The sequence below is a fragment of the Caretta caretta genome, chromosome 3 (genome assembly GCF_965140235.1).
Source record: "Caretta caretta isolate rCarCar2 chromosome 3, rCarCar1.hap1, whole genome shotgun sequence".
NCBI classification, from domain to species: Eukaryota; Metazoa; Chordata; order Testudines; family Cheloniidae; genus Caretta; species Caretta caretta.
The window spans coordinates 19,455,168-19,479,220 of NC_134208.1; the positions used below are offsets into that span (position 1 = coordinate 19,455,168).

At 42.4% G+C, this 24,053-nt stretch overlaps 1 protein-coding gene across 10 annotated transcripts in view; it reads right to left on the minus strand.

Annotated features, from left to right (window-relative positions):
- KLHL29 (kelch like family member 29) overlaps positions 1 to 24,053 on the minus strand; it is a 598,483-nt gene that overhangs the window by 559,271 nt on the left and 15,159 nt on the right. For 2 of the 10 annotated variants that reach the window (XM_075126389.1, XM_048845629.2), the window contains exon 2: positions 16,802 to 16,871. The exons of the other annotated variants lie outside the window; for them this stretch is intronic. The gene's annotated coding sequence lies outside the window, so the exon portion shown is untranslated. The remainder of the gene's footprint in view (positions 1 to 16,801; positions 16,872 to 24,053) is intronic. 10 annotated transcript variants of the gene reach the window in all.

A 24,053-nucleotide genomic window follows, 5' to 3' on the forward strand; every position in this document is an offset into this window, starting at 1 on the left:
CGGCTGGTAAACAAACCGGCCCGGCCCCCCAGGGGCTTTCCCTGCACAAGCGGCGGAACAAGTTTGGGAACCAGTGTCCTAAGAATATTAGACTTTTTAGCATATAGGATTATATGCTCTACCATTCCTCTCACTCTAGCTATTCCACGCTGCCAGCATAGATGTTTTCCACGAGTACTAAATTCACTTTTGTTTTCCCTAAAATAATTGAACTCATTCAGTATTATTTTAGAATGAAATAATTCTCTGAAAATAAAAAACAAAAGTTCAACACTAGACTAATAAGATATTATCTGAAAGACTTACAAAACTTGCAGCAACATGTAGACAGCGAACATTAGAGACAAAATGTAACCAACCCATCCAATTTCAGTTTTACTTGCTGCATTCTTTTGTTTTGATATATTGGTAATTCTGTAATTTAAAACTATTTCCCTCAAGAGGCTTAGGACACATTCATAATCGACATACAACCAGCATGCTCTAGCCAAGTTGTGGCCCCGACCAAGTAATAATTGAAAGGGAAAAGGAATCTCTGCACTAGATTCACCAGACCAATAAAAAGAATCTTCTTGAATGTAGGATTTAGCCAACGTCAATGCAAAGTTCAGGAAGAGAGAGAACATCAAAAAGGTGCATCTTAAAAGAAGGACTAATCAGGGGCCTGAAAACTTGACCTACTAGCCAGAGGCAGATAAGAAATATTAGCAGGGCAGGACACTGGCGAGGTCCAGGGATAATGTTCTTGTGATAAGACTAGTTCATCCCCACTCCCAGCTACTGAAGAGGGAGACTGATGTCTTTAGACCCTGCTCTGATGCTCTGTTTTTCACATCAGCCTCTGGAAGTTTCTTTCCTTACATCAGAGTCTTACTCATGTGTGAAGGTGGTGGGAGAAAAACAGAGTGGATGTTCTACCTGTCCCCTAGCATTCTGGCTGCTGGAAGGGACAGACTCAGTGGGACGGAAATTTCATACCTCTCACACTCCTGGTTGCCACTAGGGAGATTCTTTGCAGCGTTGTTGTAACCATGTTGGTCTCTAGTACCCTGGGACAAGATGGGTGAGGTAATATCTTTTATTGGACAACTTCTGCCAGTGAAAGAGATAAACTTACACAAAGCTGAAGAAGAAAAGCTCTAAAGCTTGTCTCTTTCACCAACAGAAGTTGGTCCAATAAAAGGTATTACGTCACACACCTCCTCTCTAGGGAGACTGACAGTGCAGGAGGGGTGGGGCACTAAGGACTACTCCACTAACTCTCCAGCTTCGGGGCAGGGGGGGCGGATTGGCCCTGTCTCCCTTACCAATCCCTGATCATAGCTTTCACCAACAGCGTTGGAATGATATTGACATAATTCTTGTTATTTTACTGGTGCCCAAAAATGTGTTGATGTAAATAGGTTATAGTAAGTACCCTTACAAACTACAGTTACAGCTTCTGATCGGATTACATTGCAGCCTATGGCATTCAGCTTCCTTCTCATGCTTCTTTCCTTAGATCTATTAATATTAGGACTTGAAAAATCCACACACAAATGGGAAAGAGGAACCCTTTCCTGGTGAGTAGGCTGCAGGTAGTGTGACCAGATAGCAAGTGTGAAAAATCGGGAAAGGGGCTGGGGATAATAGGTGCCTATTGTAATAAAAAGCTCCAAATATCAGGACTGTCCCTGTCAAGGTTCCTTCCCCACTCTGAACTCTAGGGTACAGATGTGGGGACCTGTATGAAAGACCCCCTAAGCTTATTCTTACCAGCTTAGGTTAAAAACTTCCCCAAGATACAAACTTTGCCTTGTCCTTGAACAGTATGCTGCCACCACCAAGCGTTTTAAACAAAGAACAGGGAAAGAGACCACTTGGAGACGTCTTCCCCAAAATATCCCCCCAAGCCCTACACCCCCTTTCCTGGGGAAGGCTTGATAATGATCCTCACCAATTGGTACCGGTGAACACAGACCCAAACCCTTGGATCTTAAGAACAATGAAAAATCAATCAGGTTCTTAAAAGAAGAATTTTAATTAAAGAAAAGGTAAAAGAATCACCTCTGTAAAATCAGGAAGGTAAATACCTTACAGGGTAATCAGATACAAAACACAGAGAATCCCTCTAAGCAAAACCTTAAGTTACAGAAAGACACAAAAACAGGAATATACATGCCATTCAGCACAACTTATATTATCAGCCATTACACAAAAGAAAATCTAATGCATTTTCTAGCTAGATTACTTACTACTTAACAGGAGTTGGAAGGCTTGCATTTCTGATCTGTTCCCAGCAAAAGCATCACACAGCCAGACAGACAGACCCTTTGTTCACCCCCCACTCCAGATTTGAAAGTATCTTGTCCCCTCATTGGTCATTTTGGGTCAGGTGCCAGCGAGGTCACCTTAACTTTTTAACCCTTTATTGGTGAAAGGGTTTTGCTTCTGGCCAGGAGGGATTTTATAGCTTTGCAGTGCTTTCTTCCTAAAACTGCAGGCATCTTCCACGCTACAGACACTGCTATGATCCAAGCAGCAACACTACTATGATCAGTTTTCACGAATGCTATTCACAGCCTTGTGGACAACTGAAATGCTGGCAAGAATTACATCAATTTCATTTTGCACCTTCCTGGGAAAGCTCTGAGTAACAGAAGAGGCAGGTGTTGTTTGCAGGGTGTTGTACTTACAGGCAAGAGTAGCAAAGATCCTCTTCCCATTCTCAAAAGAATCAGAAAGACAAAAGGAAGGGTAGACTGATGGATTTCTTCACCACAGCTAGGCAGCACCAAAAAAGCACATAATATTTATCACAATTTCAAATCAAAGTTGAGCTTTGCAATATAACTGGGCTGTGACGGAGGTTAGAACTGTGATGTTCCCCTGAATGGTTGCAGACATATGTCTACATGCAATCAGGAGGTCATTATTCTATGCCTTTAAATTTAAAGCCAGTCAACAGGTGCTTACCAGAATACCAATTTTGACCAGTTTAATTTTTATTTCTATTTCTCACCCTAATCTTGAAATTGCCAATAGTTATTATGGTAAAATCTAATTAATGCTCACTAATGATTGAGAGACCCATTGCAAATTACTGAATTTGCCAATTAGCAAGTGAGTGAACAAGTTAAAGTAGCACAGAATATGCTCTGTTCATTTATTTTGACAATTGTAGTTAGCTTTAAATTATTTATGACACTTCACAGAAGATTAATCCACTTGTCTGTTTTTGTAAAAATACTGCAGTCTCTGCAATGGTACTAAATTACTGATTACTGGGTGATCTTCTATCACAGGAGAGTAGGAATGCCAACATGGGGGTCACTTGCATGACAGATGATCCATATTTACTGGCCCTGGACCTCTTTCTCCTGAAGTGTAGATTTTGAGATAGCTGTACTTCCCTGAAGGGAAAAAAAATCCACCTAAGATGCCCTAGCAGTCGAAAAACCTGCTTGTTTTAGGGTCCACTCTAATGGGACTAATAGCTCTCAGGCATAATACATTTGCTGTGTATAATCTCTACGGCTACTCTTTGGTGACTGAATTGGTGCCTCATTTCCTCCTGTTTGTTCAGGTCACTCCTGTGATGCTGTCTGTCTTGATCAGAGAGAGGGTGCCCTTCCATTCTGTTTAAAACTTAACAGAGCACACTTTATTCTGTAGTTCTAGAAAGTTTTGCTTTCCTTCCTTTTCTGTTTTGACCAGCTTCCGTGGCTAAATCACTTAAGCAAGCTCCGCACACATAAGACTTTGCATATTATCACTTTATAGTCCAGTGTTATTAAAAGCATTGCTCAACCTTCGAAGCTGCCAGCATGTGTGACGTGCCATAAAAATGTGTGACCCATAGCCAAAGTGTGGAACACTTGTGTTTTGTTGTGTTGCCCCGCAACTGAAAATGTTTTTTAACTATCAAATGTGTTTTAAAGGATGTTTTCTCACTGTCTAAATAAATGAGCTTTTCTTTTTAAAAAATTGGAAAACTATCATGTGCAGCAATAAGCATCCCTCTGCCATGGGCCTTCAGATGTTCAAACACAAACCTCTGCCATTTGGGCTAAGAGGATAACAGTTATTTATGCAGATCAACTGCTAGGGTTGCCAACTTTCTGATTGCAGAAAACCGAACACCCTTGCCCTGCCCCCTACCCTGAGGCCCCACCCCTACCTCGCCCCTTCTCCGAGGCCCTACCCCCCACTCACTCAATCCCCCTTCCCTTTGTCGCTCGCTCTCCCCCAAACCTCACTCACTCACTAACTTTCACTAGGCTAGGACAGGGGGTTGGGGTGCCCGAGGGGATGAGGGCTCCAGCTGGGGGTGCAGGCTCTGGGGTATAGCCAGGGATGAGGGGTTTAGGGTGAAGGAGGGTCTCCAGGCTGCAGCTGAAGGGTTCGGAGATGGGAGGGGGTTCCGAGCTGGGGCAGGGTGTTGGGGCATGGAAGGGGTGTGGGCTCCGTGAGACAGTTAGGGTGCAGGAGGGGGCTCAGGGATGGGGCAGGGGGTTGGGGTGCGGGAGGAAGTTTGGGGGGTGGGCTCCAGGTGGCACTCACCTCAGGCGGCTCCCCGGAAGCAGCAACATGTCCCTAGGCGCCGAAGCGCCTGCACACTGCCCCCATGTGCAGGTGCCACCCCCACAGCTCCCATTGGCTGTGGTTCCCCCTTTGCCTAGGAGCCAGAGGGCCATGCCAGCTGCTTTTGGGAGCAACGCAGAGCCAGAGAAGGGAGCCTGCCTTAGCCCCACTTCGCCACCAACCAAACTTTTAACCGCCTGGTCAGCAGTGCTGACCGGAGCTGCCAGGCTCCCTTTTCGACTGGGCATTCCTGTCGAAAACCCAACACCTGGCAACCCTATCAACATCTAGAGAAGGATGTGACACACTTTGCCAGTAGAATGTTGGGGGAAAGCAAGATTCCTGGGCTCTGCTCCTGGACTAGGAGTTGGAGCGAGAGTCACCAACAAGACAAGCAGATGCATAATTTGACACATTTATTATGAATGGACAGTATGGTTCAGTGGATGAGCGTTGAGGTTGCCATTCCGGAGAAGTAGGTTTTAGTGCCTGTTAGCTCCTCTTGAAGTGACTTTGTGCTGTCTCTCAATTAACTTACATGTAAAATGAGGGGGCGGGGAGGGGAAATGAATCCATCAGATTTGTCCAAAATGCAGAATGTTGCCCAAGAGGCCCGGCAGGGGTTCTGGAACAATCTTTATATTGGGGTGCTGCTGATGGAAACCATGGAAACCATGTATTTGGTGTTTCTTATTATTACAAGCCAGGGCGTTCAGCAGCAAGCACCCCCAGAATCCGTAGTTCCAGCACCAACTGACGTGCAGATGTTCGTAGCTGTTTTCTGCCATGATCGCCATTCAAGACTTTTGGACTTGTCTGAGTTCATGCCTCAGTGTGTTCATTACAGATGGGAAGAAATTACATGTTGGAGCTGATTAAAACAATCAAGTCCCAGGGGTACAAAAGAAGAGGGGGTCATTTGTCCATTCTGCTCCCTGCCCCCTATATAGCATGATCAAGTTGTATTTAAGAACGTGATTGGAATGGTTTAATAATATTTTCCTCAAATTATTTCTATACACAGAAATAAACTGCTAGGAAAAACTCTAATTAACTGGAGGCCTAGGCCCCCAATGTCTCCAGCTATTGGATGGCTATTTTTGTACATAGATGTGTACAGTCATAAGTTTGTCACACTCTTAAAATTAGCATAAAGACAAACACTATCTGAGGGGAGATATCTCTATGAAGTTGATCAGTTTGTAGATACTTTTAGGTATCTAATAGAAGGGAAAGGATTTTGGAGAATCAATCTATGTCCATTAAAGTCAGCATAACTGACCAGAGCAGCAGAAGCCCTGTGGCAATTTTCCAGATACCTGAAATGACAAGTCAAAGCCACATTTGCTTGTTTCTATCAAAATGCTTATTAAAAAAAGACTTGAGAGGAGTTATTGTTTAAGGCTCTTATTTATTGTTAAGGCTCTTAGTTATTGTGTGCTGGAGCAGAGGGGGAGACCTCTCCCATAAAGCAAGTCTAGATTAAATCAGAGAAAATAGATGATCAGATGTAGGTAATCTAGTGATAGCAAAGTCTTGAATCCTCGATTTATAGCATTTGGTTTTACAATTAAGACAAAAAACTTAACACGAGATGCTACTATGTTGTAATAAGCCATGCCTGTACATACAGATGCCACAACTTGAGCAGTGAAGCCAAACCGTAGAGGGGGCATGATCAGTATACCAAGTCCTTGTATTATACACATAATCCTCCCCTCCCTTTCCCTTTTTGTTAAACTTCCATATGATGAGCTTGTGAATGAGTTGAGGCCCAGTCCTGAAAACAAGCATAGCTCTTTCCTCACAGACTCTCACTGAAATAAACAAGATATAGTAAAGGAGAAGGAGGGAGGGCAGTAACTACTGGATTGGGTCCTTGGCTGACAGATGATAGAAATGGGAAACGAAGGTCTTGATGTAAACTTCTTTGGTGTTTCGGGACACAACAGTCAGATTCCCAAACGCAGAATTCCAAAAGGATCTAAGCTGCAGGAATCCCTCCAGGACTATTACTTTAGAGATGGGACTTTCCTTGTTGCTACTAAAATGCAGCTAGGAAACTCTGCATACAGAGATACAGTGCACCTCAACCCATTCCATATCTAATATCCAAATGCTTGTGGTGTAGCTAGACAGAACAATCCCAGAATATGTCCTCTGAATATCAGATACCAAAGGGGTATCTAAAGGGACACGGGAACCATTGTGGACAGCTCAAAGATGACATCTGCTCAATGTGAGCTGCAATGAAAAAAGCGAACAAGATTTTAGCATGCACAATTAACAAGATGGGAAACGATACAGAAAATGTTATAATGCTATTTAAATAATCAATGGTGTGGGTTCATCTGGAATGCTGCATACAGTAGTGGTCATCCCATCACAAAAAGGACAGTGAAGAACAAGTAGGGGTGCAGAGAAAGGCAATAAGAATGATATGGGGCATGAAGACTCTCATAGGGAGATAGATTGAAGAGACTAGAATTATTCACCTTGGAAACAAGCTGAATTAGAGGAGACATGATAAAAGTATATAAAATAATGAATGTTACAGAGAAGATAAGAGACAGATTGTGCTCCCTCACACAAAAACATACAGTAAAAATGAAAGGTAGCCAATTCAAAACAGATAGAAGGAAATACTTCTTCGCACAACGGATGGGCTGTGGAACTCTCTGCCACAGAAGTCACTCACTGATGTACTGCTGTGTCACTAACGCCAAGAACTAAGCAAGATTGAATGAAGGACTGGACAATTATACAGATAAGACTATCCAGCGTTATAATAACAAATAAGTTTTGGAAGAGAAACGTCATGCCCCCTTTAGGGCTTCAAGCTAGTCTCAAAACCTAGGAATTAGGACAAGACCTAATATGGGAGGCAGATTATCTCATGTTAGTTTAATGCAAAATTTCTTGCTCCTTTCTTTGAAGTGTCTGGTATTGAGCACAGTTGGAGACAGGATACGGGAGTAGATGGACTATGTCTCTGATCTAGTATGGCAATTCCTATGTTCCAATTGAATCTGATTTTGTAGATGTTGGTTCAGATACAAAATTAAATAGGTTTACCCTAAACTATTGGTAGTTTTAAGAAATATATTCTCTGAGTTACATGAACATATTTTGTTTTGGAATGAGTGTTCAACTAAAATCCAGTGCATTCAGCTTTATCTTGAATGTTCAGACAGTATTTTATGGTTGTATAGTAAAGAACCTATGATATTTTTTGTCCCTTAGGAATCCTTCAGAATGGAAGAAAATACATGTAAGATTATTATGGCCTTTCCTCACTAACATCATTACACACTGACAGAAAAAACATGTATTATAGCTATTGCGTACTATTTCAACTGTGAATTAGAAAAAAAAAATTGGTTATATTTATGAGGCAGCAACAACAACAAAAAGGAAGAAAAAAAAACGTTTAAATGTCATGAAGTCCCAGATTTTCCAACCATGGTTCGTACTTGCTCTTTTCTAAAAGGCTCCCTATGTTTAAACAGTAGAAGAGTCACCTTCTGTACAAGTCTCTGGTAAGTAAAATGGTCTGTAATGTAGCTATAACAGTTAGCTTCATAATGGTATATGCACTTTTCTTTTTTAAATACTTGAGCCTGGATGAGAAGCAAGAATCTGTTGGCACCCATTACATGGAGCATTATATTATTTATTTTGGACACTCTTGCCTTTTCTTTTTTAAATTGTATTAGCTATTTGGTCTAATGAGCCAAAACACCCAGTTAATGCTGACTGTAAATTGCATATTTTTTGTAATTGATTAATTCTGTCTCCTGCTCTGGCTAAGCAGAAGAGTCATGTACGCCATGTAGGAATTGTTAGGAGTAAATGGAATCTGGAAGAACACACACTATGTAGAACTGTAGTGGTTTAGATTAGAATAAGACTGTCTTGCCAGTTTGGTTTAGTCTCAGTCCCCAAATCAATATGGCAGCCAGTTCACTGTGAGCCAGGATGTTCATTAGAGGGTACATGGTTTTTAAATGAATTGTCCAAGTTGTATTTCACTCCTTGTATTTTCCCATCTTTATTCTTAATTCTTTTAATGGTTAAATTCAACTTTAAGGATTCTTGTATTGGACACTTTGAATTAAAAAAATGCATAGGGCTAACTTTAAAAAAAAGTTGGAGGTCCCTTATTTTTAAATACATCTAGGGATTTCATACTTCTGTCTGAAGGTCTTTTTACTTATATTTTTACAGTAATCTAGGGAGTGTAACAAAAATATATTTCTTCATTTTTCCTATAGGCTCATTTTAAGGCCAAAAGGGACCACGGCCATCATCTAATCTGACAGTTTGTATAACACAGACCATAGAACACTTCAATCTCTCTGGCCACTCGATTACAGACCTAAAAGTGGCAATTCTTCAAACAAAAAAACTTCAATAACAGACTCCAACGAGAGACTGCTGAATTGGAATTGATTTGCAAACTGGACACCATTAACTTCGCCTTGAATAAAGACTGGGAGTGGATGTGTCATTACACAAAGTAAAACTATTTCCCCATGTTTATTTCCCCCCCTACTGTTCCTACACGTTCTTGTCAACTGCTGGAAATGGCCCACCTTGATTATCACTACAAAAGGTTTTTTTCCCTCTCCTGCTGGTAATAGCTCACCTTACCTGTTACAGTGTGTATGGTAACACCCATTATTTCATGTTCTCTGTGTATATAAACATGAAATATACTGTATTTTCCACTGCATGCATTTGATGAAGTGAGCTTCTTCATATCTTTTAGACAAAATACCCATGAGTGACTTCTTCATATCTTTTAGACAAAATACCCAATCTTGATTTTAAAGTTTCCAGTGCTGGAGAACTGGAGAACCCACCACAACCTCTGGTAAGATGTTCCAGTGGTTAATTACCCTCCTCTGTTAAAGATTTGCACCTTATTTCCAACCTGAATTTGTCCTCCCCTCCTTCCCACAAGCTTTGCTGATATTAGCATTTTGTCCAGTGGGGATTTTTTTAAAGAGGGTTTTAAATATATGTATTTATTTAAATTAAATAGTTTTTATATTTTTAAATAATCCGATTAAAATTTGAATTTTAAACAACATAAATTCAATCCTAAACTTACTGTAATCTATTAAAACCTTTTAATTAAATACAAGAAATAATATCAAGAAGGACATGTTTGCTGCCAAGTTTTAAAGAAAGACAGATCACTCAACTGGTGGAAGACAACAAGAACCAGAGTTTGTTGAAGTGCTAAGCCAGCTTTTGTCAGCAGTAGCCTCTTCTGTGGGTACAGACAGCATGTTTTATTCCTTTCAGTTTATTCAACTAGTTCAGTGCAATGGCTCAAAATTAAGAGACTGATTGGGAGTTGAAAAAGCATGAAAGCTAGTTTTCCTCTTCCAATCTTTTTTCACTTCTTGACTCCATTTCCTGTTTACATGGGGTAAGAGGTGCTCAAGAATCTTTGCAACTCTTTCTAGTCCATGGAACGGGTTCATAGGTTTTGGAGTTCCAGTCCTTTTCTCCTCAGACTTCTCTTGATGGAGCTTTTCCATCATATTCGCTGTCTTCCATGTCCTTCCTTGCTGTCCTCTTCCTCCCATGCTTTCTCTGCTGGTCATTCTTCTCCCACTCTTAAAACATTGAGCCCAGCCCAACTCAGTTGTGTGCTCTCCAACCTATCACTGAGAATCCCAAATTCATCTTCCCCCATATTTCCTCCATGCACACACTGTCCACCTTCCACCTGCCTGCCATTCTCCTCCGTGTACTATTTTCTACTACATGTATCTTTTCTTCCATTTCCACAAGACCCACCATTTCCAAACCATAGTGCAGGCTGGGAGAAGCAAATGAAGCATACGCTTTTCCTTTTGTTTTTTTTTGTCCTCGTCCAGTGAATAAAAATTAGGTATGAGAGGATGAAATCTACTAGCTCTAAAATTTTGAAGGACATTGTGACCAGAAACAATCAATTCAATTCACTAACTACAGACAATCCTTCCTTTGTTTAATAAATCAGTTAGTTATAAATCACAGAATCACAGGGTTAGGAGAGACCTCAAGGGTCATCTAGTCTAGCCCCCTTGCCAAGATGCAGGATTTCTTGTGTCTAAACCATCCAAGACAGATGGCTATCCAGCTTCTTTTTGAAAACCTCCAGTGAAGGAGCCTCCACAACTTGCCTAGGCAGTCTGTTCCACTGCCCTACTGTTCTTACACTTAGGAGATTTTTTCCTTGGATTTAATCTAAGTCTGCTATGCTGTAGTTTGAACCCATTGCCTCTTGTGCTGCCGTTTGTGACAAGACAGAACAATTTTCCCCCTCTTTCTTATGTCAGCCTTTCAAGTATTTGGAGACATGTCCTCCCCTTAATCTCCTCTTTTCCAAACTAAACATACCCAGTTCTTTCAGCCTTTGCTCAAGGCTTGTGTTCTATCCCTTTGTTCATTTTTGTTGTTTGCCTCTGGATTCTTTCCAATTTCTCCACATCCTTTCTATACAGCAGTGACCAAAATTGGATACAGTACTCCAGCTGAGGCCTAACCAGCATGTAGAGCAGTACTATCACGTCCCATGACTTGCACATGCTATACTTCCATTAATGAAACCCAAAATTACATTTGCTTTTTTTGCAACAACATCACATTGTTGACTCAGGTTGAGGTTGTGATCCACCACAACTCCCAAATCCTTCTCGGACAGTGGTGCTGCCAAGCCAGGGATCCCTTATTCCATATTTGTGATTTGGTTTTTCTTCCCTAAGTGTAGCACCTTACACTTCCCTTGGTTGAATTTCATTTTACAACTGCAAAACGTGTTTTGATAACAACTTATTCTTCTTAAGTATTCAGCACCTTTAAGGTAGCTTAATTCTTTTTAAAATTCAAATTTTGGTTTTGTGCATTTTAAATTGAATTTGAATGTCCATCTAACTAAACACTTACATAAATCCCAAGCAAAAAATAATCACCTAGTAAAGAAATGAATCATTCACTATTTTCTAATATAATAAAAATGTAAAGATTAAGAATTTGATCTGATAGAAGTTAAGCTATGTATCTACTTTACGAAGTATGTATACATAGCCTCTTGACTGGCGAAAGGAAAGGAAAGGAAAGGAAAGTGCACCAAATTTAATGTAAAGGTATATTTAGCTGCAAATCAACCTTTTTAGTTGGTACCAAACAATGAAATTCAGCCTTTCCTTAGGTAAATAACTAAAATGTACAAATGCAAAACATAATTAAAATGGATGATTTAAAATCAAGGTTTCCTGATTGATTTAAATCAAAGCAATTTAAATCACCAATTTTAGTCATTTAAATCAGCTACCCACCCTAATTTGGTCAATAGTTTAATAGAACAGAGTAAAAACTGTAAAATCCAAAGCCACAAAAAATGGTTGGAAGACTCTGGAGAAGGTGTGGTATATGAAAATAATTTTAACTGATTAGATTTCAAGATGACAGTGTCTCTTTAAAATAAGATTTTTTTGCTTTACTTTAGGATAACATTTTGTTCAGTTATCCAGTTCCATTAAAGGAATGTTTGACATTTTATCTGCATAAGTTTTAAATATCAAAAGGTTTGAATCTGAAGAATCTTTCATTTATATCAGCGTTTATCATAAAAGAAGGGCTAGATTTACTCAAGAGGCAAGCAAAAAGGCATGGCAGATAGACAGCAAGCATTTTAAAAATAAAAGCTATACAAGACTATTTTCTGAAGCTATGATCCCTCAGTAGGATTGTACTTGGAGCTGCATAATGTTTTTATGTTTGCTGTTACAGTAATTTTAACAACTTTTTCCAGAGTTGTTCTCCAAAGAAATGTGGAATGAAATTGTTGAGTAGTTTGGATGGCTGTGTTAATAGAGAGAATAAGAGATTCACTGGGAGAGTGAATTCTAGCGCTAGACTGTTCAATCCTATGGTACTCTTTTCATATTCAGAAGATGTTTGTCAGAAATTTCTGCACATGGCCCTAAGTTTCCTAATTTTGGGTGCCTCACTAGGCATTTCAAAGGGGCCTGGTGTTCAGTAAGCACGGGGCACCTAAACACTGAAAGTCAGAAAGGCCCTGTTAAAGGTAAGATAAATCAACACTTCCTATAACATTATGGATTTCAATGTTTGGAGATTAAGGGCCTGATCATCTCTGTCCCTCAATCAAGGTCATGAAGATCTGTCCTTGCGAGTATGGGCACAGGCTCTAAGCAGTGGTCACCAACTGGTCGATCGCGATCAACTGGTCGCTCCTGGGGACTCTCCCAGTCTATTGCAATCTCTGTGGTGTAGCGGAGTTGCCGCTAGGCTTGCTCCCTGCCTGCCACAGTCCCACGCTGCTCCCGGAAGTGGCCTGCTCTTGCCTGCAAGCACCACCCCAGCAGCTCCCATTGGCCATGAATGGGAAACTGTGGCCATTGGCAGCTGAGGGGGCAGTGCTAGCAGAAAGGGACAGCAGGTGGAGCCACGTGCCCCCTGCTCCTTCCCAGGGGCCACGTTTGTCCCTTCCGGGAGTGGCACGGGGCCGGGGCAGGCAAGAAGCCTGCCTTAGCCTTGCTGCGCTGCCAACTGGGAGCCGCCAATGGTAAGTGCCGCCTGGTGGGAGGCCGCACCCCAACCCCTCTCCCGGACCCAGCACCTCCTACCCCCTCCTGCACCCCAAGCCCTAGCCCTGAGCCCCCTCACAAAACCAGCACCCCAAAGCCCTTCCTGCACCCCAAAAGCCCAGACCTGAGCCCCCTCCCAAAGCCAGCACTCCAAACCCCCTCCTGCACCCCAATCCCCTGCCCCAGCCCTGAAACCCCTCCCAGAGCCAGTACCCCATACCCCCCTGCACTCCGAACTCCTTTCTGCACCCCAATATTCTGCCCCACTCCGGAGCCCCCTCCTGCACCCAAACTCCCTCCCAGAGCTTCCACCCCGCACGCCCTCCTGCACCACCTCCTGCCCTAGGCTCAGCCCAGAGCCCACACCCACACCACTAAACCCTCAGCCCTAGCCCAGAGCCCGCACCCCCTCCTGAACCGCAACCCCAGACCCCATCCCAGTGAAAGTGCGTGAGGGTAGGGGCGAGCGAGCGATGGAGAAGGGGGGAGTCTTGGGGAAGGGGCGGAGTAAATCCTGGATTGCCCTTAAATTCAAAAAGTGATCTTGGGCGTAAAAAGGTTGGAGACCACTGCACTAAGGTATGTTCTCTCTGCCTTCATTTCTATAGATGACACCCAATAGTTGCTCCACAGACACGGGGCTCCACAAATCAGGACTAGTTTTTGAACAGGAGCAGGATCTTTTTAACCCCTTCAACTCCACAGGGACTTGTAACTATCTGTAACCTTGCTAGTATTATCTTACTTGGGTTCCTTTTCTGCCTGAGGTAAGGACTGGATAGCAATGAGGCAGTAGCACAGAGACACTCGAACTGTGGGGCACGCCCCCTAGGGAGGCACAGAGAAATGTTCAGGGGGCACAGCGGGGCCTGGGCTAGCCCTCACAGGGGGCAGGCAGAGAGCACCACCCTGCCCCACTCCAGCCTCACCCCCAGACACATCCCTGGCTCCCAGCCCCAGCCATACCCCTGTCCCTAGCCTTGGCCCCCCAACTGTAGCCTGACCGTGGCTTCCACTCTCGGCCCTCGCCCCGGCCCCACCCCTAGCCTCAGCCCCGGACACGGCTCTGTTCCCAGCTCCAGCCCCAGCCTTGGCTCCCTTACCTGCTCCCGAGCCACAGCCCCACTCCCAAGCCGCAGCCCTGGACCCAGCCCTGGCTCCCGGGAGGTGAGGGGGGGTGGCAACCTGGGGGTGGAGGTGCAATCGTAAAAAGTTTGGGGACCACTGCAGTAGCAACTACTCTGTGGATCAGGAAGCAATTTATATGATCCTGGCTTTCATACTGTTGTTGTTTTTTTTAAGGAATTGTCAGACACTGGAAATGTTCCCTGAATCATTCAGTGTTTAAAACTAGGCTGAAGTGAAGCACACATATTTACAAAAGATGACAAGAAGTTGTTTACAATAATAAAGACTTCTGCTGAAGTAATAAATTAATTCAGACATAGGATAACATTTTATAAGTAGATTTCAGTCTAGTCTGGAAAGGCTCTCAACTACTTCTGCCATAAACGGCTGATGTCTTGCATTGTATTCCTACAGAGAGAAATGCTTGAGCTTTGTTTTACAGAGTTGTGCTCCCAACCAAAGGTATGCTGAAATTAAAATGTAACAGATTTTCTCTTCTCTGTATATCTCAGAAGCCAATGAAGTAGTTCTTATATGCCATGATTACTGGTAACACAGAGTCCCAAAACATGAACAGCAGCCAGATCAAGCCCTCATTTCACTCTGTGGGAAGCCTCAAAGCTACACCTAGGTCATGGAGGCTTTGCTAATGAATTTGGACGCAGCAGTGATGCTGGATCCCAATAGAACAGTGGGGAAACTAGGATTTAAGATTCCTTCACTAATCTGAACACTCGAACTATTAATATGTTATGGGAGTGTATGTTGTTGCTATGATTGTCTCACATATTACACTAACTGGGTTCTGCATCCATCTCCTCCACAAGCCACCCCCAACTCCCCTCCTTCCCCCATTGTCTTCTCCATACATTTTCTCCCAACATCTAGGTCTCCCAGGCAGACTCCTCATTATCTACTGAATCAGCACTGAGCTGGGCTCACTCAAATCTCCACAAAAATTATGCCTTAATTTGCCCTATCTCCACACATAAGAGAGACTTAAAAAGAAAGATATGCTATTCTGCACTAATCAATAAATGCCTGACATATTGTATTTTCTTTAAGTCTCAGCAACAACCTGCCTTTTACTATTCTAGTAGATGTTAAGCTACCAAATCCAGTGTTCTGCCCAAAAGTGACAGGGTGAGAGCAACAAGTGACATGTCAAATCTTTAGGACACTTCGGAAAGCAAACATCTCCCAAGCTAAAAATAAAATAAAATAGTACTCCATGTTCCAGTCCCTGAGGGATACTAAAATGCTTTTATAAAATCATTTATTTGCTCTGACATCAATATAGCTGGAAAAATATTTCCTGGCCAAAATGTATTTCATCTGAATTAAGAGCTGAATAAAATATTTAGACATTTGACTGGGAGACTCCCTGTTGCTGACCAAAGAGGAGCTAGTCTTGGTTAATTCCCCCCCGTCCCCCTTCATTTTTAAGGTGTGAGAATTTATGTCCATTTAATAACCAAAAACCACTTGTGGAGGGTCTCAGCTCTCCACTATGGAAAGGGAAGGAGTCATCTAATTCCACAGCACCATTCCACCAACCCCTCTTCCTCCCCCAGAGAGCTCTGAATGCAGAGAAGAGATGGAGAAATAGAGACGTCGCATCACCCTGCCACCTACTGACAACACAGAAGAAGCCAGTGCAACTAATGGCTCTCTCCATGCTGCAGAGATCTCTGTTAATGGTGTGTTCCAGGGACAGCCATCAACCGGGGAAGCCCTGATGGCATGACTGGCTCCACGCTAGAGGGTGTGGGCAGGAGACTCCAAAGCCAGTGAAAGCAGAAGGCCTCATTATGGATCTAAGGGGATCTGCAGGGACTGGGACAGAAACCCCTGTTTGTTCCACATGAATCCACAGCCTGGCCCAGAACTATTTGGGAAAGCCTACACATGGGGTAACTCAGACTCCACTTATCCTTCCCAGGTTTTTCCTGCAAGACTTTCAGTGGGAGGGGCAATCTGAACCTTAAACACTCTGCATCTATAAAACAAGTACAGAGTAGGCAGTGAAAGCTTTGCCACACTGCCTTGCCAATATGCCTGTCCAAGCCAGATCACCACTAGGCTGGCAGTTCCATCCCCATGGCCCATTCAATCTCTGGCATATGCTGAGGCTGCAAACCAGCCATAATGCAAATATATTTGTCCATAGGGAACCAAACTGAATTAATCTCATTATGTGCACTGTGAAAGGCTGAGGAAGGTCACAAATCTGAGAACTAGGCAGCCTGACCTTCAGCACAGATGCCATCATTACCAACAGAGGGATGAGGAAGAGAGGAGCAAAATGAAAAGACAGTTACAAGAGAAAAATACATTTTTTTAAATAAGAAGAAGAGCGACAACTAGGACATCGCCCCCAATCTCCCAATCATTTTATGCCTTAGCATTAACTGCTGCCAAATAAAAGACATCAAGTCCATCTGGCACATGTATACTTCCCAGGCTGCCAAATGCTCCTTAAGATTCAGTGGATTTACCGTTGGGTGTATTTGCAAATTCCAATCTCCTAGCTGAGCTGTGTTCCTGAATAGAATCCTCTTGAGAGCCCTAGAAGGTGAGCAGAGGTACACTGTGATTATTCAGTATTTGTTATACCTGGACTATGTATAGTCCAATTTTCTTGATTACTAATAGGGTTTTTTAAACCAGCTGCAAGACACTTGTAAAAAAAAAATTCTTCCATCTCTAGATGAGTTCTAGGTAAGATGTGAAATCAATCAGGCAATGAACAGGGGGAGAAAACAGATTATGTGGACATATCTGGCCAGCAACATACAAATTCCTCCAGAAAATAAACATTTATACACATCAACTGCAAGGAGCTATCAGTGCATAATTTAGGATAATAATTTTTTCCTTCCACATTTTATTAATATTGTATCTTCCCTTTAAAAACATTTTATTTTCCCCAGTAATTGATGATAAAATGCCCTCTTGTGGACTTCAGTGTGGACCATCTCAGTAGCACCAAGAGTCCCTGAAGCCATAGAGACTTCACATATTTCTGAGAATTTCTGTTTAATGTAATGAGGGAAAGCACAGCCTTGCTTTCCAGCAGAAACGGATACCCACAGACCCTAGTAAGACTATATTTGATTACTAAGTATCTCATCCCTATACAGTACATGTTTTAGGGTTCTAAACCGTGTAAATATGAAAGCACTGCTATCCTCAATGTAGCCACACTTTACTATAATAACTACATGGTTTTGTTGTTGTGGATTTGGGGGTTTTTGTGGGTTTTTTGGACAAACCAATGCTCCCTTTCTTGTGTCTAAGGAATAAAAATCTGAACAAAATAAACTCAGAAATCTGAACGGCAAGGATATGTACTATAATGCTAATAAGCACCAGGATTTCATAGAATTCAAGATGTCTTTTAGATCTGTATCAGAACTAAACCATACCCAGTATAGCTCACTGTACACTTAAGAGTTTTGCAGTACAGCCAAAGTCAAACTGCAGAGCTACTGCTCTGAAAGTCTAAATAGTAAAAAACACTTACACCACAGGAAAGAAGTGTGGATGTGTGGTGTAAGATTAATGGCAGCATTTTTTCCCTCCTTGCAGCACTGATTTGCAGAGAGGTTCCTCAAAAAGGTACTTATGCTTCCATTTACCTTCCCTACACCCCTCCCTCTTTGCAGCTTTATATAGAATTTTAATTTTAAAACAAAGTTTATTTGCTAATTTAGGGTAGTAAAATTTGTTAGTTTTATTTCCATGGTGTTTGTGGAACATTTCTCAGTATCCCTTTTTAGGCCTTCATCCTACAAAACAGTTCCGCATATGTTTAACTTGAAGTCAATGGAACTATTCACTTGTGTAAAGTTAATCATAGATTTAAGCTGACAGGATCAGGGTTTCAGTTTATCCTTTTTGACACGGAACAAAAAAGAAACCCCACACCTGTTTGGGTGCGGGATACACAAATGAAGGACAGTTTCACTCAGTCCGGTGCTCTGTCCCTCTCTAGTGGTGGCTAGGTCACATATTGACCCTGCTACAGTCTTGGCTAACAGGCAATTTAAAATAACAGAGTTCAGGAAGTAGAAGCTCATGCTATAAGATCCAGAGATCCCATGTTTGCGTCCCTGCAACCAACTGTCCATCTAGAGATGTGGTGTTACATTTGTAATATCCTCTGAAAGCTTGAATATAAGATTTCATACCCCAGCAACTCAGTATAATTTGTCACTATTGTGCAACAGTTGCTATTATACACAACTAATTCTAGGTATTCAGTTTTGATACAAACTGCAATGAATCTTTTCCTGCTTATTAGAGATGACAAGCCGAAATTAAATGTCCCTCCTGTTTTTATATCAGTATGCATGGCAAGAACAAGGGATCCACAAAAATTGTCTTTGAGCTTCATAGCAATTTAGTAGTGAAAAACAAAAAACAAACAGGGCCAAATACCTGCCCAAGGATACACATATGATTCTCATTAACTTCAATGGGAATCCTTATTCTCATGTCCACAAGTGCAGATTTTGGCTAGTAAAAGTAAGAACTATCATACCCTAAAGCGAATTTTGGAAAGGGCTATAGTCAATTCCAAATGGTTACAACTCTGCTCCAAATCCAAAACCAAACTCAGGTTTAGTATATTACCCTTATTCGATGAAGAACTGGAGTTTAGATAGTTGTAAGACTTTCAGCATGCCATCCTTTACAAATAACCTTTTTTAGAAATACTTGGAGGAAATATGATCCATCAAACATTCATGTTTGACAAGGTCGAGTGATTGGGAGAGAACCATGGTGCCTGAAAGCAACGGGAAGGAAGGGGTTAAGCAGAATCTTATTTAGATCCAATTGATTTTTCTACACTACTAGCTTCTTTAGATTGCATAGGTGCCTGATTAAACCATCACCTCAATGCCTGACTGTCACAATAATAGCAGATTATATATATATATATATATAAATAAATATCTGGCAAGTCAATTGACCGATCTGCCATCCGTTCCTGCATGAAGATTTACAAGAATCCTGCTCTTAGCTTGGCAACTTCTCTTTACAGCAGGTCAAACTGTGGATCAAGATATGTAAGAATACAGCGTTATGGAGAGGCAGCAGCTGCCTCATAGTTAAAGGTGCAACTGAGTTTCCATAGGTTTCAGAGGAACAGCCGTGTTAGTCTGTATTCGCAAAAAGAAAAGGAGTACTTGTGGCACCTTAGAGACTAACCAATTTATTTGAGCATGAGCTTTCGTGAGCTACAGCTCACTTCATCAGATGTTTACCGTGGAAACTGCAGCAGACTTTATATACACACAGAGAATATGAAACAATACCTCCTCCCACCCCACTGTCCTGCTGGTAATAGCTTATCTAAAGTGATCAACAGGTGGGCCATTTCCAGCACAAATCCAGGTTTTCTCACCCTCCACCCCCCCACACAAATTCACTCTCCTGCTGGTGCTAGCCCATCCAAAGTGACAACTCTTTACATAATCAAGTCGGGCTATTTCCTGCATAGATCAAGGTTTTCTCACATCCCCCCCACCCCCATACACACACAAACTCACTCTCCTGCTGGTAATAGCTCATCTAAACTGACCACTCTCCAGGTTTAAATCCAAGTTAAACCAGAACATCTGGGGGGGGGGGGGTAGGAAAAAACAAGAGGAAACAGGCTACCCTGCATAATGACTTAGCCACTCCCAGTCTCTATTTAAGCCTAAATTAATAGTATCCAATTTGCAAATGAATTCCAATTCAGCAGTTTCTCGCTGGAGTCTGGATTTGAAGTTTTTTTGTTTTTTGTTTTAATGTATACCTTCAGATCAGCGGCACTGCTATGGGTACCCGCATGGCCCCACAGTATGCCAACATTTTTATGGCTGATTTAGAACAACGCTTCCTCAGCTCTCGTCCCCTAAAGCCCCTACTCTACTTGCGCTATATTGATGACATCTTCATCATCTGGACCCATGGAAAAGAAGCCCTTGAGGAATTCCACCATGATTTCAACAATTTCCATCCCACCACCAACCTCAGCCTGGTCCAGTCCACACAAGAGATCCACTTCCTGGACACTACAGTGCTAATAAACAATGGCCACATAAACACCACCCTATACCGGAAACCTACTGACCGCTATTCCTACCTGCATGCCTCCAGCTTTCACCCTGACCACACCACACGATCCATTGTCTACAGCCAAGCTCTGCGATACAACCGCATTTGCTCCAACCCCTCAGACAGAGACAAACACCTACAAGATCTCTGTCAAGCTTTCTTACAACTACAATACCCACCTGCAGAAGTAAAGAAACAGATTGATAGAGCCAGAAGAGTTCCCAGAAGTTACCTACTACAGGACAGGCCTAACAAAGAAAATAACAGAACGCCACTAGCCATCACCTTCAGCCCCCAACTAAAACCCCTCCAACGCATTATTAAGGATCTACAACCTATCCTAAAGGATGACCCAACACTCTCACAAGTCTTGGGAGACAGGCCAGTCCTTGCCTACAGACAGCCCCGCAACCTGAAGCAAATACTCACCAACAACCACATACCACACAACAGAACCACTAACCCAGGAACTTATCCTTGCAACAAAGCCCGTTGCCAATTGTGCCCACATATCTATTCAGGGGACACCATCACAGGGCCTAATAACATCAGCCACACTATCAGAGGCTCGTTCACCTGCACATCCACCAATGTGATATATGCCATCATGTGCCAGCAATGCCCCTCTGCCATGTACATTGGTCAAACTGGACAGTCTCTACGTAAAAGAATAAATGGACACAAATCAGATGTCAAGAATTATAACATTCATAAACCAGTCGGAGAACACTTCAATCTCTCTGGTCACGCAATCACAGACATGAAGGTCGCTATCTTAAAACAAAAAAACTTCAAATCCAGACTCCAGCGAGAAACTGCTGAATTGGAATTCATTTGCAAATTGGATACTATTAATTTAGGCTTAAATAGAGACTGGGAGTGGCTAAGTCATTATGCAGGGTAGCCTGTTTCCTCTTGTTTTTTCCTACACCCCCCCCCCCCCCAGATGTTCTGGTTTAACTTGGATTTAAACCTGGAGAGTGGTCAGTTTAGATGAGCTATTACCAGCAGGAGAGTGAGTTTGTGTGTGTATGGGGGTGGGGGGGATGTGAGAAAACCTTGATCTATGCAGGAAATAGCCCGACTTGATTATGTAAAGAGTTGTCACTTTGGATGGGCTAGCACCAGCAGGAGAGTGAATTTGTGTGGGGGGGTGGAGGGTGAGAAAACCTGGATTTGTGCTGGAAATGGCCCACCTGTTGATCACTTTAGATAAGCTATTACCAGCAGGACAGTGGGGTGGGAGGAGGTATTGTTTCATATTCTCTGTGTGTATATAAAGTCTGCTGCAGTTTCCACGGTAAACACATGCTCATTTATTTGAGCTCATGCTCAAATAAATTGGTTAGTCTCTAAGGTGCCACAAGTACTCCTTTTCTTTTTTTGAGTTTCCATAATAAGCCCAGGTTTGTCATACCCTTCAGTCCACCCGAACCACAGAATATTGGCCTCAAACTTGAAAGTTTAGGTTGCGGTATAATTTTTCTGCCTAAATTAAGGTCAGGCGGACAAAGGGTTCATGAATTACAACATGCAAAGAGCGGTTTTCAGAATTAAAGCTTTTTTTCTTCCTCCTTACAAAAGAGGAAAAAAACAAAAACTTTTACACATAATGAGAGAAATTATGGGTCACTGGACTCATGTAGTTAATATCTAGTGCAGAGATCCAAGCATTAGAAGCTTAGATTTACAATAAAATTTGAGATTTTTTTAGATATTAAATGTCACACGACACATCAGGTGCTGGTAAGCTAATTCTGGCTCATCTGTAATGCTAGAAACACCACTGGGGCCCATGATTTCCTGCATAGAGCCTCAGGCGAAAAGATATGGGTGTTCTACATCTTTCAAGGGTCCCTGTCTTCTTATTACTTCCCTCAACTTGCATACACACACCCTAAACTTTGCAAGAGCTCCACTCTTCTGGCCCATAGATGGCCTATGGGGGAAGAACAAGGGTGACAACTGAAGAGAGGAGGTTAGTGGGGCATTTCTCCCATTTCAGGTGAGACACCTCTCCCCCAGTGAGACTCTTGTGAAATTCTTTGGTCACTCCACAACTCCCTACAGGCCTTACTAGGATCCAGACAAGCCAAAATTGGCTCATAGGCAAAGGAGCCTGTTAGTGCATTTGGAGTGGAGAAGCCCATTGAGACTAAAGCAGCATGGTCACCAACAAGCCTGCTAAGGGGTCAGCTACTATAGCGTGTGGGGGCTGGGGTTTTAAAGGAAGTCAAATTGCCTCCTAGAGATTGATGGGGGGATTCCTCCCCCTCACCACCATGACCTCCATAGGAGGCCCCAGCAACTCCCCCTCAGAAATGAACCTCTTAGCAAGCCTAAGGAGTTGATAAGCTTACCTAGTCAGAATTCTATACTGTGCTGATCCCCTCCTATGGGCCTTATGGGGTATGCATTAGTGTGGATCCTCTGTCACAAGTCTCAGGAAGTCAACAAAAAGGGGAGGAGGGGAAAAAATGTAAGAACACCCCATCCATTCCTGAGCTCCAGGTAAAAGGACTAAACGAACTAAACTAACTAAGTAAATAAAAATCCTTAATGTGAAACTGAGATTCCATGTACATGACCCTCAAGTATATATTACCTTTTGAGAATGTATTTAAGACAAAAAGCAAGCAAGCACTAAACACTGAGGAAGCTAAGAACTAAAGCTGTACTTCTCAGAGAAGGCACTGTTTTGCACGCTAGCCAACACAACCTTAACTCTGGCCCAATAAAGTTGCAGCCATATAATATTCTTAGAATGAAAAAGGAAGTGTTGCACACTTTGAGTTTATCTGTTTTTAAATTTCAATCCTAATGTTCTTTAAAGATAATATACACTCCAGTACCTTAGTTATTGCAACTTTAGTGGTTTTCTGGGGGGGAAGGGGAGTTTTTGTTATCTAAAAATCCCTTTTCAAAGTCTTGATGGATGCTGGTGTGAACCATTCAAGTGTGATATTGAAACCAAGTGAATTTTAACCTAAATATGATGCAATTTCTTTTTGTGAAGATCACAAATTTTAACACAGGCTGCAAAGCACTTCTGTCTAAGAAAAATGAAAAAAAATCTAATAAGGGACATCATGACCTATAGTTCTCTTTAGCTTAGAGATTTAGCTATTTAGTGACCCTACCTCTTTGAAAGGCAGGCTTTTTTTTTTTTTTAAAATACACATTTCAGGAAAGCCTTTTTGTTTTCTTACCTTCTAAGGTAGATAGAAAGCTGGCTAGATCGTCGGGCTCAACGGGTAGTGATCAATGGCTCCATGTCTAGTTGGCAGCCGGCACCAAGCAGAGTGCCCCAAGGGTCAGTCCTGGGGCCGGTTTTGTTCAATATCTTCATAAATGATCTGGAGGATGGCGTGGATTGCACCCTCAGCAAGTTTGCAGATGACACGAAACTGGGAGGAGAGGTAGATACGCTGGAGGGTAGGGATAGGATATAGAGGGACTTAGACAAATTGGAGGATTGGGCCAAAAGAAATCTGATGAGGTTCAACAAGGACAAGTGCAGAGTCCTGCACTTAGGACGGAAGAATCCCATGCACCGCTACAGACTAGGGACCGAATGGCTTGGCAGCAGTTCTGCAGAAAAGGACCTAGGGGTTACAGTGGACGAGAAGCTGGATATGA